The 15,467-nt window shown below is 36.4% G+C and overlaps 1 protein-coding gene across 1 annotated transcript in view; it reads left to right on the top strand.

Moving 5' to 3' along the window:
* The window catches only part of LOC120631078 (reversion-inducing cysteine-rich protein with Kazal motifs), a 76,566-nt gene that overhangs the window by 15,257 nt on the left and 45,842 nt on the right, over positions 1-15,467 (top strand). The gene's annotated exons all lie outside the window — the stretch shown is intronic.

Here is a 15,467-nt window from a genome sequence, read left to right as displayed (position 1 = left end):
GAGGTTCGATTATCAACTCAGGCGTAACGTTTTTTATTTTTTTTATTTCTATGATTAACTAGAAGATTGGCATAATATTCGCACATGGGTGGGTAAATTAAGATTACAAATCACAAATTGGATTAAAAATAAGATAACGTTAATTATTGTATTGAATTACCATTGCATTGCATAAGTGTCGCAGGCAGCAACGATTTCCTCAGTTAAAGGATACATTTCAGTTCGGGCTTAACCAATAACTGAAGAAGTAAAGCCAACGTGGATGGGCAAAAAGTCATATTTGGTCCCATTTACCATCCTTCGGAAATCTGGTATCGGCGTCACATTGCTTCGTGTAGCGTGGACCTAAGGTATCCCAAAAAACTGATTAACCTTTTAAAGTATTGGCCCGGACGCGTCCATTCCTGATACACGCAACCTACGTTGGTATAATGTAGTTCTCCATTAAGTTATCGACGATTCAAAATACAATTAAAATGCGTCAATGTTATTCAAATAGTGTCGTCGGGAGGAAGCAGCGTCACGCGGTTGGGAGACGGAATTAAATACGAATGTATTATTTCAGAGTAGTGTTGCCAGCTCCAAAATGTTAAATTTCAGGATAGTTTAGAAAAGTATGTCTTTAATTTTATATTGGATTTGGGTAATCTTTATTTCATTGGTGTATGCCATATGAACAAATCCAAGGCAAATCGGTTCGGTGATTTTCTTTATTTTTAATACGTAACAACGTACGCGTCTTCCAAAGTAAATCCTCAAGAGATCTTGAATTTACAGCACACCTTTTTAAAACAAGTTTAAAATGTTGTGCTGTAGGTTATATATATGTATATATATATGTATATATATTTATATTTATATTGCAGGTCGTGTTGTGATCGGACTTATAGTACCTTGTAGTATACATATATACTACCAAAAACATTGTGCAAAGGAGCTCAAGGTGTTCTTTTGAATTTGTTATCAAGGACGTGAGGGATTTCTGGCTGTGGTACCATTAAAAGTATTAATATTCTAACCAGTGCAAAGGTCGTTAAAGTTTTTTTTTAAAAATGGTTGTGTATTATGTACACGCGTTAGATTTTATACTTCTTTGAAAAGCTTTTAAATTTTTTATCCTCCGCCTTATTCTACGTTTGAAAAAAAATTACCCTTACAACAGAAAAAAAGGTATTTAATGCATTTCAAGTTTAATTATAACGCATTATCTGGTTATATCATTATCGGACCACAAAGTTTAGCTTTACATTCAAATTTGAGATTTTTGTACAATTGAATCAATTAAATCACCGATTTTTGACAATTGAAAGTGTACACTGTAAACCTTTTTTTTAAAAAACTAATGTTGACGACAGCTAACTTTAGGGTGTCGGTTTTTTGTGACGGTGTGCGCGCGCATCGTAAAAATTTACTCTCATAATTTTCCCTAACGCACCAAAAGAAGTATAACTTCAAAATTATTTCTCAATTAACTTAGAGTGATTCACAATGTTTTGTTTTAGATAGTATGTAACTCACAACATGGAAAGTTACAACAGTCATTTACTTTTAATATTCAGAAATAAAGGTTATATGTGTTGCAATATATACTCAACAGCTTATATGGTCTGCTATCATGATTATCAAATGTTAGAGATAAAAATCAGAACCGACATCTTGATGTGTTAAAATTGGGGTGAATCAACACCAGTTTCCTAACTCCGGAAATCGCTTCGACAGAGCCGTAGCCAAACATGCTAAAAATTAATCTAAGTAGGCAAAGTTAACGTAAAAAAAGGCATCTCGTGAATAGTTACGACGTTACACGTTGTTGGCCGGGCGAGATATTCCGCAATAATCCGAATTTTTGGCAACTATAGTCCCGTGCCCAATCCTGGGCTCCTCTTACACGTTTTATTAATTTTCCTTTATTCACTCGACGCTCCTTCTTGGAACGCTATCCAATGTGACACGATTCTTGATTAGCCCTGACGCGTCACAACGCTTCGAATATCCAGCACTATTGTTTTAAGAGCTGGTAACCTTAATATAATAATCAAAGCATTACTCTTTTTCGAGTAACAAGAAAGAGTCGATAATAATTCAAGTATGAGCGAATAACCAACCGCAATTTAAAATTTTATGCAGGTTATAAATTTCATTATAATAATAAGATTTATTGCATACATACACGTAAATAATCAGATGTTACAATTTGGCTTTGTTTATTGAAACAGTGTGTCATCATTAATTGGGCCTGCAACTGACAATGATTTAATATGAAATAATAAAAAAACATTAAAAAGGGAATTACAAGTCTACAACCATAATCCGAACGCAAAATCATAATTTAATGAAATGAAAATAATCAATTAAGTCAAAATACAAGTAGATTTAAATTTAAAAAAAGTCATTCTTTAAAATCCATAATATTGTTGATAATACATACATACATAATTAATCGAAATAGTAAAATTAAATAAAAAAAAAAAAATTGAGTAAAAACAATGAAATTGGTTATTCCTTTCTATTTTTAGTCCAAATTAAGAGTTGTTAAAGCATTTAAAGCGAACAAAAATGTGATAATGACCTTATCAAAATTAAATTGTTATACGACGCAAACTCTCAATGTAACAGCATGTAATGTCTTAACTCTAATTATCTGTATCTACGCTAGAGCAGCGGGACTTTATTAGACACAGGCCTGAGGATAATATATTCATTTGGTACTCAGGTAATAAGCGTGGCTGACAAGCAAACGATCCTGCTATTAAACTCATGGTATTACTCGTTTGTAGGTATCTTCTTCATGTCAAATACCTAAGCTATTTAATTTTATTGTTAACACTTTAAATACAAGTGTATCACTCAGATCCATACTCATATTTCCCCAAAAATAATTATTTTGCGACTAGGTATATAAAACTTTGTTTCGAGTTATCACTTCTTTAGTGTGTAGGTGTGAAAACAATAATAAAGTCGAGGAGAGGTTGCTCTACCTATAAGCCTTTTTATTTCTGCACTAGCGTCAACGATTAAAACATATCAATCACCTCCTCTCAGCCTATATATTTCTACAGGATACAAGAAAGTCGATGATCTTTCACCGCGTATCCTTTATTTGTTTGCTTTAGGATCAAAGACAGTGGGTTCTATGTGGGAACAAAAAAATCAAAGCCCATTCGTATTCTGTACTCCTATTATGTGTACAGATATCAAATGACCTTAATGTGAACGGATGTTAAAAATATCTCCGGTGGAACTTGGAAGCTTTACGGAAGCTATAAATCGGCTTAATTAGTCGATGAAAACTTTTGTTACATATCTCACACTTCTAGTATAATGATTTGTGTGTTTATTGTACGCTATTAGTGTGTGTGTGTGTGAGAGAGATTGAGTGTGTTGTGTGTATGTGTATTTGCGAGTGTGTGTGTGTGTTTGGGTGTGTTTGTGTTTGTGTGTGTTTGTGTGTGTGTGTGTGTGTGTATTAGTGTGTGGCATAATCGCTCTTTAATGGATAAATTGATTTTAACAGGTGAAGTCGAAATTGTGTTTAGCTATGTTTAATGAAAAATTAGTACTTTTAATTCAGTACAGATTAACTTTTATACAATAGTTCTCGCAAAATATTACACCATTAAATATACCATATGCTACTTTTTGCATTTGTAAAATGTTGTTTTCGAATGTTTCAAAGCGCAGTGAGTACGCACATATTTTTTGTCCAAGAAATTACATACAATTTGAACTGCTGTAGCAAATTTAAAACTTCGATTAGGATTCAATCATGGTTAGAATGCAGCGGATGCAAAGGGACAAGGAATGTTTGGCGACGACCAGGAATACATAAGTATGAACAACTTTCCAAGTATGCTCGATGAACTGGCCGTTCCTACGCACATGAGAGAATTTCATCGATAACACATTGCTAACATTCTTTATTAACACCAGGCGATCAAAGATAACGCGTTGATGAAGACAATACTTGAAGTCTGGAAGAATTAAATTAAATGCTTATGGGATACAGACACTGCCATTTAGGATTATTTTTTGGTTTCTTAATATCATAACTTGCGATGAAAAAGTTTTAAAATCAAAATTTAAAAAAATACTGTCATAGTAGCTAGGTTTTGACAAGATATTCCGAGTACCAGTTTGTAATTGGCAGTGGTGTTAATCCTTTTATACAGTAACCTCAAACTAAACTAAATTGACAAGTTAAAAGTACTGCCATCCTTTTCACGTCATCTTAAAAAAAAATGATTGTACATATTATAGATTTTCCAACTTACTTCAGGGCAATTTTAACTTATTTCAGGGCAACGGTGCCTGTAATCATTATTATCCTTTAAGCCCACCAGCCCGGAATGGAGCTGCTCAGAGGGTTAAAGCACCAATACCTCCATAATTCGATAAAGACGAGACCTGTGCTATGACTTAGGATATTAATAGGCTCATAATAGTGATGAAGAAAACACGATTATAATCGAGCTATATTGATTGAACTGGCAATGTTACTAGGATATCATAATTGGCAGGCGAGTACTCACCGTTCCCAATTTACTATAGATACCTACAGAATAGCTGTCATACCGTAGGACGTACAGACGGATCGATTGTCTCGATGGTCGCAGCCCTAGCTCATCCGGTGATTTTAATAAAGCGGTGCAACGGACAGACAATCTAAATAAAGTGGTTGCTTGTTAAGCGCCCCATTAACGTATTTAACCCCATTTGGATCGTTTGACAATTCGTTAGACGTTGACGCTTTCTTAAGATAATAATACATCATTAGTGATTTCTCGCGACTTTGTCTATATGGAATTTTTTTATTTTCGTAGGAAGAAGATGGACATTCTGACTCCTTAACAATTTCTTTGTTAAAAATAAAGTTGATCCGTTATTACTGCACGAAAGAAGGACATTTACACATACATATACTTACGCATGTATAATATTAGTTAGTGTGAAGTATATTAAGATGCCTGCCTCGTTAACATGCTCGGCTACAGGTGACGGGGTCCTGCGTTCAATTTCCGAGTCGGGTAAAATATATATGTATATATATTAATGGGTTTTCCTTTCAAGTTGTTCTCAGTAGCAGTACTGAGCAATGCTCTCAGTGTCAGTATATACTTCAGTTAGTTTTTTCCCTAGGCTGACCCAGAGCAAAAACTTGGAGTTAGCGAGTAAACCATCCCGCAAGGTGATTACGTATCTCGCGACAGGCTTGCGAATGACGTAAATCTTGCAATCACTGCTGTCAAACGTCACTTTTGTTTATTCATTGTATGGAAAAGTGACGTTTGACAGCCGTGATTGCAAGATTTACGCCTATCGCAAGCATGTCGCGAGATACGTTATCACCCTGCCGCTTAATAAAAATCCTAGTAATCCTATAAGACTTTAGGATTACTAGCACTTGGTTAGTATAACAATGGTAACACTTGAGAGCCTCTTCCTAAAATGGGACGATGATACGGTAACTGCGCGAAAAAATACCGAGAAGCTAAGTATTTTGGGTTGTAAGGTAGGGAAGGCCAAGTTCTTCTTTATTCATAGTAATTGGAAAACATTGCAAAGCATTGCAACAATCCTACTTTTGTTTCGGCACTGGCTCAGAAGATTACATGACGGTGATGGGCTGCGAAAAAAGTACGGCCCATAAAAACAAGCTCGTATCTAGTTCGCGACTTGTAAACACTTCCGTTATCACCTCCATGACAAATTTGTGGCAACATTTCAGAAATAAGCATGGCCGTAGTACGACGTCGACGTTGTTCCCAGACGAGCTTTGTTACATAAAGCTTAACAACAACTAAATTATTTACAGACGGCCGAGTGGCGCAGTGGGCAGCGACCCCGCTTTCTGAGTCCAAGGCCGTGGGTTCGAGTGCCACAATTGAAAAATGTTTGTTTGATGAACATGAATGTTTTTCAGTGTCTGGGTGTTTATCTGTATATTATAAGTATTTATGTGTATTATATTCATAAAAAAAAATATTCATCAGCTATTTTAATACCCATAACACAAGCTACGCTTACTTTGAGGCTAGATGGTGATGTGTGTATTGTCGTAGTATATTTATTTATTATTTATTTATTTATTTATTCTTCCCCAGCATACATATATCTACTCATCTAGTTAAGCGTTCCGGATCAATACACTGCAAAGAAACATATGACATAATTATGTGGAATACCAAAAACCCTACAAGTCAGGCCTAAAAAAGAAATATTACGGTGATGCATTCCCATCTTCAGACTGCGTAACTTATTACGCGCGAACTGCAGTTTAGAGATATTTTCGTGTTGAAATGTTAAAAAGTTTGACTGAAAAATGGGATATTAACTACCAGGGACGCTGAGGTTATTAGAATTTTTCGTAACTGAAAATGAGTTGTTTTTCGGCTTTCCAGGCATTGGCAACAAAAGTTAGAATTCCAACCCAGTATTCGACAGAGCGCCTTAATTTCTACAAGTTTGTTTTCTTCATTTTTAGACTAGTTTACTACAGTTTCTCCACTGCCTATTAATATCCTGTTTTTAGGTATATCAAAGAGTAGAGACTGGTCTTTTATAGGAGACTATTAATAACTGGGACTCCCCTAACTGCTGCAATGCAGATTAGTAATAATAATATATGTACTCGTATATTGCCAACTTTGCTGTGTTGTTGCGGAATCGGAAAGATTAGATACATTTGTCACTACTTCTCTTCCCGCGGGTGTCGTACGAACTACTACCGAGGGAATATAACGCAGAACGGGCTGCAGCGTACTCTGTACTGCTATTACCGTATACTGCTATCACCAAACCGTCGACGCAGCGTGGTGCTTAATATGAATAAACCCTCCTGTTGGGTGAGGCCTTTAGTAAAGTAGTGGACTGAAACATCCTATTGATGAATTGCCGAATTGTAAACAGGTATTACATAATATATAGTCAAAATTAAAAAAATGTGCAATTGCAATTAACCACGAAATAGTATAGGTAATTTTTTTTTTACATAACTAATATTAATGCAATTGTTGTTGCAATTTCCTAACGCCGGGCTTGTACTGAGATGTTGAGAATAACTCATGATTTGTCCGTCCAAAAGAGGAAGAAGTATGAAGCGTTAATAGCGCATTGGGCAGGAGCTCGAATTGTTTTTCCTTCGAATCGAAATCTTCAAATACCAGCACGCGACTAACTTCTCTAAGTTAAGTGCGTTTTAAGCAATTAAATTAAAATATCACTTGCTTCACCGGTGAAGAAAAACATCGTGAGGAAACCTGCATGCATGTTCTACATAATGTACTCAAAGGTGCGTAGAATCCACCAAACCGCACCAGGCCAGCGTGGTGGACAACGACCTTAACCCCTACTCATTTTGGGAGGAGACACATGCTCTGTACTGGGCCGGTAACGGGTTGATAATAAAACTATAATAATTGTCTTTATTGTGTCTCATGGTGCGACGATGATGATAGTTATCCGTCAGATCCTTTTTTCGATCCCAGGACACGAGGGAGAAACTGTAGAAAAAACCAAGATGGGCTATGTAGTCAAGAGTAAACCTGAAGGAGAAAATATAATGAACCGCGTGTAAATTGTCTCATCTGGCAAGTCTCTAAGGGTTAGGTGACACTGCTGGCTCGTGCCTTGCGGTATAATGACATAATGATAGCGGCCATGTTGTAGGAGGAGTAGCGGGGAAGAGGTAATGACACCATAATAACAAGCTTTTCAGTCATGCTTTCAGTAGTCGGGGCTTTCCGGAAGGTCTATTAAATTAGTATCAAAGCGTTTTGTCGGGTAATTAGTAGGTTGAATTCTTGTTCGCTTGATAATTAGTTTTATTGAGTGTATACTAAATTGTGTTTGTATTGTATTGTTTTCCTGGTAGCTATGTTAGATTACGTATCGCGCGGCCTTGTATTCAATTCCTTGGCGGGGCATCATTTTATCGTTAAAGTATTTTGGTTGTTTCTAATAACACTGTGTTACACTAATAACACATGTTACTTGCTATTAATCAAATATTTGGTTAATTTCGGTGAGGTTCACGAGCGCAGCATTTTTGAAACTTGGGATACTAAATCAAAATACACGCTGAGAAAGCTATGTAGAACTCTCAGGCATGTTGGCAGGATTATTTCCTTAGCTTAATCGAGTGCAAAATGCTTTATTTAAAAATGGACATAACATTGAAAAGAGGTCGATTCCCCCCGAAAGGAAGGTGTAGCCTTGGTGTTAGATTTACAAGAATAATTTTCTAAAGTTTCAGCTGGGACTCAGCCCTATAAAGTAGGTTATTTATGAAGTGTCGGCACTGGCTCAGAAGATTACATGACAGGCGATGGGCTGCGAAAAACGTACGGCCCATAAAAACAAGCTCGTATCTAGTTCGCGACTTGTAAACACAGAAATATTGCGATGTATCAGAAAACACCGACGCGCCACGTTATGACCTCCATGACAAACTTGTGGCTACATGTTTTGTGGCTACAAATTTAAGACAGCTCTTTTAAAAAGTGTGGAGCTAAAGCAATATTTTGGATGAAGTTATTTAAGTGGTGCTAGCCCATTGGGTAGGACTTCGACTTCACTATCGAGGGGGTGAGTTCGAATCCTAGCACGCGCCTCTTAATTTTGTAAGTTAGCATTTACTTGCTTCAAAGGTGAAGGAAAACATCGTGAGCAAACCTGCATACCTGAGAGTTCTCCACAATGTTCTCAAAGGTGGGGTGGAGTCCACCAATCGCACTAGGCCAGCGTGGTGGACTACAGCCTAAACCCCTTCTCATTGTGGGAGGAGACCCGTACCACAGTTGCATGGATCGTGGCCACGCAATGGGACGGGTCTAAATATCGACAAATCCAAAAATATTATCGTGGTATGTACCCCTTGAATTATATTTAAAAAATGTTGATTAACCTCGAAATTCTTACTTTAAAATCTTAAATTTAATATTTACTCATAAAAAAAAACAATATTTTCGTGTTTAAAGATTTCAAACAGTATTCGGGTCTTAAGTCTTTGAACTTTTTCTTGTTATGCCCAATAGACCCAGTTTCAAACTGTAGTCAAAGTGATTCGCTATTTGTAGAGCAGTTTAAATGTACCTACGTTTAATCCATGTGAATTTTTTTAATGGCAAATAACTGTAGCGGGCTGTGAGTAAACAAGAATGTATATTAATAAACGTAGCAGCTGCGGCCGCGACAACTTAGATCATACGCACGCACATCAAAGCGGCCGCGTGCTTTGAACTCGCCGCCTGAAACCGCTACGTCCTACTGAAAATATATATGGCCCCTTTTCTGTGACACTATTTTTTATATGCCTATATTATCACTTAAAACAATGTAGGTATTAATTAAATGATTATACTTTCTAATCCAGGCCAATGTTATAGATTTAAGGTTTAGCTAGAGGTTTTTTAGCGAGCAAGGCAAATAAACCTAGTATCTAAGAGAGCTTGTTACTGTAGAGATCCAACAAACAGCTCTTTTATCATTTAAAACAGAAATCGCATGATAAATCTGTGTGGTAAATGTTGAAGGGGTTCTGATTTAATCTTTGCATAATATGGAAATTTTTTAATTTTTTTTAAATTCAAAAACGTTAGAAATTTTACTTGCGTGGTATTGTTAGCTAAGCGACGAAACACTCACTCACTCCAGAAGCTTAGCAGGCCGCCTATGTCGCCAAGTGCTTAAGGGAGTGATGCTGGGGAGCCAAGGTATCATCATCCTTAAAATGAACACAGAAATAAGTATGTATGACTCAGGCTGTGTAAAATTAGATCCATATCGATGCAGTAGTTATGATAGGTAACTAATAAATAAACCGACACAACTTTCACTTTTACTTTATTCGTTTATTACTTACTGATTTTTCTAAACTGGATGTAAAGTACTTGCATTCCTTAACAGGCTCTTACCTAGGACTCAAAGATCTAAAAAAAAAATTTAACGAATAAGCTTTTGCCGTGGGAAACATCCAGGGTTAGGACGCCCAGCATTGAGAGCCGGACCCATCTCCCATTATCTGGGGCTGGTGAACACTTTTGGGTTTGGAGACAAAGATCTCTAAAACGAAAGTACCCTACGGATCCGCTCACAAACTATACTTTAATTCTGGATAGATAGTTCTCGGTGATTTATGCAGATCAGTATGTCTCACTGAACCTGAATGTCTGGAAGGGAACAAATGCACATACTTTGTATCGCACTGAAAAAAACCTTTCGTATAATTCGAACATAAATCAGCGGCATTCAACATAAAATAGGTGGGGTACCTACTCAATCCCGAAATCCGTATTTCGTGTAACGGTTGTGACAATTGATTACCGGGATTACGACGTGACAATCACGTTTCGTACCGGGAATTCGATAGGACGCCAGATCCGGGACAGTAGTGATTCCAATCACGTACGGCCAACTTTGGGAGCGTTTACCCCAGTGCCGTGTTTTCGCAAGCTCTATCGGACGAAATACGCTTCGTATGAGTTTTATATGGTTTTATAGCAGGAAGATGGGAGATTTATTTGCGAACTTTTATCTTATTTTTAAGTTTTCTGACCCGTACGTGTCAGGATTTAAGTTATTAAGTTAAAGTTTTTTGAATTCTCATTTGATACTGACATACCTATTTCTTTTACATGGATATCGACAATATCTTCTATGTATTCATTACGTGAAGCAAAAACTTTGTACACTTTTTTACGAAATTGGTCGGACGGAGGAGTATGACCCACACTTATATTTTATATAGAGAAAGAGTGCAGAATTCTAATATTTTTTTTTAAGTATACATAAAACATACATTAAATCAATAAAAAAACTACACATTGCCACGAATTTGACACACACACGCAAATTAACAGCGTAGCCTTTGTCAAATAATGCTCAAATTTATAATTTTAAATTATTACGGTTGAATTTTGACCAGTGGGCGATAGTTTTATTTATTTGCATATACATTTATGTATATAAACTTTGGCCGTTTGTTTGTCGTGGTTGGTTCGATGCCTTGTGGATGAATAATCGTTGTAGTGAGTAGTGATCGTGAAGCCAACATCTTCTGAGGAAGCAACATTGCCGAAGATCTGTTTGGTGTGGAGACTAAAGATGAAGGGATTATAAATGACACCGTACAGAATCTCCTGCTTTTCGCGGAGCATATATATTAATTTTAATTTTCATTATATATATTTGAATTCCGCAAAATAACGCCAACTTCTATCAATATTTAATAAAATGATACTTATTGCAGGAATTTGTCAGTCTGGACAGAATCCACGAAAGCTGGCAATCTAATCACGTACATACACAGGACGTGCGGTACTCGCGTGCTAAGTTTTCGCACGATCGTTGTTCGATTCTACGTAATGTGTTTCGAATGAAGGTGGATTGTTTAGAATAGAAATTGTATTTATTCGTTTCGTTTTCAATCAGATATTTATTGTTGCGAAATATATTTATAAATTTGAATGTAATGGTGACCGACTAAAGGGCAATTAGGTCCCAGGGGAAAGGATAAAAAATTATTTTCTCCCACAGCTACATCAACTCTCAGAGCAATGGCGCACTAGTGAATATAATATCCAAATAAGATCCCCAGAGAAGGGATATTAATGACGTGTCAGCCTGCTAAAGCACGAGGAAGAAGCAGAAGTTTACCCCCGTTTATAAATACATATATTATTTGGAAATTATATTCACTAGTGCGCCATTGCTCTAAGATTTGATGAACATTATTTATATCCCCAGTGAGGGGATATAATCGGGGTATATAATTTTTATCTCCTGCCTGTGCTAGCCCTGCTGATGTGGGACATTTAAAGGTGGATTCCCCAACAGCAAAATTCACGTGGTATGGTATCGGTTGTGCATAACCTTACTATAAACTTTTATTTTTTTTCTAGGTAGTTAAAATCTTCATATTGGCTTTAAAAGAGTTTTCTTTTGTCATTATCACCGTTCCTTCTCAGAATGAGAAGAATTTCTTCTGTACTAGTCCACTTGGCAGGCTATGTGCGGATTAGTAGAATTTACCAGAATATTGTAAACTATCCGAATGTAGGTTTCCCTTCACTGTTGAAATTAAATATCGCATTGCTAATAACTTCGAAAATTTAAATCCAACTCGGCCCCCCAAAGAGGACCTTCCGGTATCAACGCTTCTTATGCTTTTGGCAATCTCTACTTTTTTTTTTGTAAAAAAAAAACTTTTATTGCCTAATTGTATACTTTGTGTAAACTAGTTTCTTTTATAATTTTGTATTTTTATGTGGTGTACAATAAAAGTTGAATGCACTTTCATTCGCTTTTTTTGAAAAAAGTTATCTAATTACCTAGCACTGGTAAAATCGATGACAGAAAATTGTATTTTAATTTACGTTAATTTTAAAATTGATTATTATTAACTTCGGGCGTTATTTGTTTTCGCACAGCTCTTGCTAATCCTATATTGTTGGTGTTTGCATTACTTCAGGGTCTGTTCTAGCCTATAACAGCTGTGCATTGATTATCGGGTTCATTATATCCCGGAATTCAATAGGAATACGCAGGAGGAGTGTCATGCCAATTGAAATCCCGGACCGAAGCGCCGGGATTCCGATCACGTAACTACAGACTTCAGGCACGTTTACTCTAGGAAACATTTTTAAAGAAAGAAAATATGTTACCACACAATCTAATTTATGATTTGTTCTCTTATAAATATCATTTACATGAAATAAATGGGTCTAAGACGGAAAATTGCAGTTGAACAATGAATTACAATATTTAGGTTACTGAAGGACGAGCTATAGCTGAATAGCAGATATATTTTCTATTATCGGCAATCTAAAACAGATAATGTCAGAAAATGGAACTAAATAATTGTTCATCATAACATCATTAACAATCCATTAGCACTACAAAGCACGGGTTTCCCCTCAGAATGAGAATGTCGTGTTATTGCTGTAAGCTGCCATGCTGGCCAAGTGCGGATTGGTAGACTTAACTTGCCTTGAATTACATTATAGACATCTCTCAGGTGTGCAGGTTTATCTACTCACTACGTTAACGTAAAGGAAAACATCATGAGTAAACCTGCAGCAAGAGATGAATTAATTTCTCAAAAACGTTTATAAACACATATTTATAACATACCATTAGTAATGTGTTAAATAATTTTTATATTTCTTTTCTAACAAGTTTTTGTGAAATTCAGTTTACATGACGCTTTGTCAATGCTTTGGGCACTTGTAATTGACGTGCATGTTATTGTGTGTGTGCTTTATTTTAAAATGTGTAATATGTAAGTTGTTAGTTCTCATGACAAATAAATTATTATAATAAACTGAAAGAAATACACCGCAATCAATTTAAGAATCAAACATATCAAATATTATTATTACCTTCCTTGCTTTTTAATTACAATTTAAAAACTATGCGACCTATGTTTAAAATTAATATTCGTTTATATACTACGAGCTTATTAATTTTATCTAAGTACTACCGACTCTTCACGTATATTTTATATAATATCGACGTATAATTTCTGATAGTAAAGTAAAATTTTCCCTCATACGTACTTTCATTACAACTCGTATAACGGTTGTTTCCCATTGAAACTATAGCTGAATAACTTCACTTCACACAAATTTCAAAAACATCGCTGTTGTAGTTCCCTAATTTATAGTTATGTAGACTAAATAGTTCCGGCCCCTATTTGAGGGTGCATTTTATAATAAACCTAGTATTTGGTGCATACTAGGATTATTCTAAAATGCACCCTGAACCATCTTTTTTACCCTTTTTGCGAGTTTTTAATATTCTTTACTATGAAAACATACAATCTTCAAGCCCCAAAGCCTTCATCATCATCATCATCATCATTTCAACCAATGGACGTCCACTGCACATAGGACATAGGTCTTTTGTAGGGAGTTCCACAATTCCCGGTCCTGGGCCGCTTGCCAGTGGCTCCCAGCGACTCGCCTGATGGCATCTGTCCACCGCCTTGGAGGCCGACCTGCGCTGCTTTTACCGGTGTGGGGTCGCCATTACAGCACCTTAAGCCAAAGCCGTAAAGTGTTTCAATTAGGCTTTCAGAAATAAAAATAGGGACTTCATATGTGATGGAAAAATTAATATATTGAATTAAAAAAAAACAAAGCCAGGGTTACATCCCAATCTCTTCAGGCATTTAGAAGTTACTATGGAATAAATAAACTGACATTGGTACAAACAAGAACTTGGAAAACATTTCACTCCTATTTTGGGTCGTGTATAGGCAGTGGGTACTAGAAAATGGGCATGCAACGGAATGATTCAGATCACGTGCGGGCGACCTTAGGTGCCTTTATACGACGGCTGTTTTCGTTAGCACACTTCAAAGGAAACCTTTACAATACAGACAAAATCAGGAGGGTTTGGTTTGTGTATACTTAGTCACATTTTTTTGGTCGCGTGTGTGGGGACCGGCTATGCGATGCGACCACTAAATAGGTAAGTTTGCGTCGGGTCTATTTTTTAACATCCGATTCAACTTTTGGTTAAGTTTGACAGTTTTGTCTGTTAATGGCGCTGAAATGGATTGATTTTAATTAAACAAAGACTGTATTTCAAAATTATAACTGACATTGAACTTTCTTTATTCAAATAGGTAAGAGAGTGATGACAACATTGAGATGAATTTAGCCAGGTTTTACTTTATACATATACATATATAGACTACCAATCCGCACTGTGCCAGCGTGGTGGACTACGGTCTTAACCCCTTCTCATTGTGGGAGGAGACCCGTGCCCTGTAGTGGACCGGTATATATACCATTTCACTACCATCGTGTAAGCTGTATTATTTTTAAAATTACAGTTTAAATCATACATTGATGTCATTAGAATAAGGACCTTGAGTTATAATTCTGAAACAAATCGATATTGAAGTGAAAAGAGACGAAGTAGGTTCTGCATATATTCGGCTGAACCATTGCAACGATTTCGATGAAGTTTGGGATACTTATAGTACAGCTGACATTGTTATATGAATATCGAATACTTTTAATCCCGGTTCAGCACTTGTAGATGTTTTTGTGACAGAGCTTATCCGGAAAATGATTTTGTGACAGAGCTTATCCGGAAAATGTTTTTGTGACAGAGCTTATCCGGAAAATTACTACTGCCATGCTTATTTCTGCCGCCAAGCAGCGTGTGGTTGCTTGTGTAATTACAAGCACTTAGGCTTATAGCCTACGTATCAGGTTGAAGGACAAAGGACGGCAGTTTTTAGCACTTGTTCTTTGCTTGCTCCGCGAACTGTTGCTCTGTTTATAGTTACGTTAGGTACCATCAGGTGGGCTATTTGCTTGGCCCACAGTTTGAATTATTAGAAGCATTTGGGAATACTTCTCGCAGGATTTAAAACATAACCTTTGTTACACAGAATTAAGAAAATACAGAAACCGCGTACAAGACTAATGTTGAAGCATCAAAAACCACTCCACTTT

This window comes from Pararge aegeria, chromosome 17, assembly GCF_905163445.1.
Source record: "Pararge aegeria chromosome 17, ilParAegt1.1, whole genome shotgun sequence".
NCBI classification, from domain to species: Eukaryota; Metazoa; Arthropoda; class Insecta; order Lepidoptera; family Nymphalidae; genus Pararge; species Pararge aegeria.
This window is presented reverse-complemented; position numbering and strand designations above follow the sequence as displayed.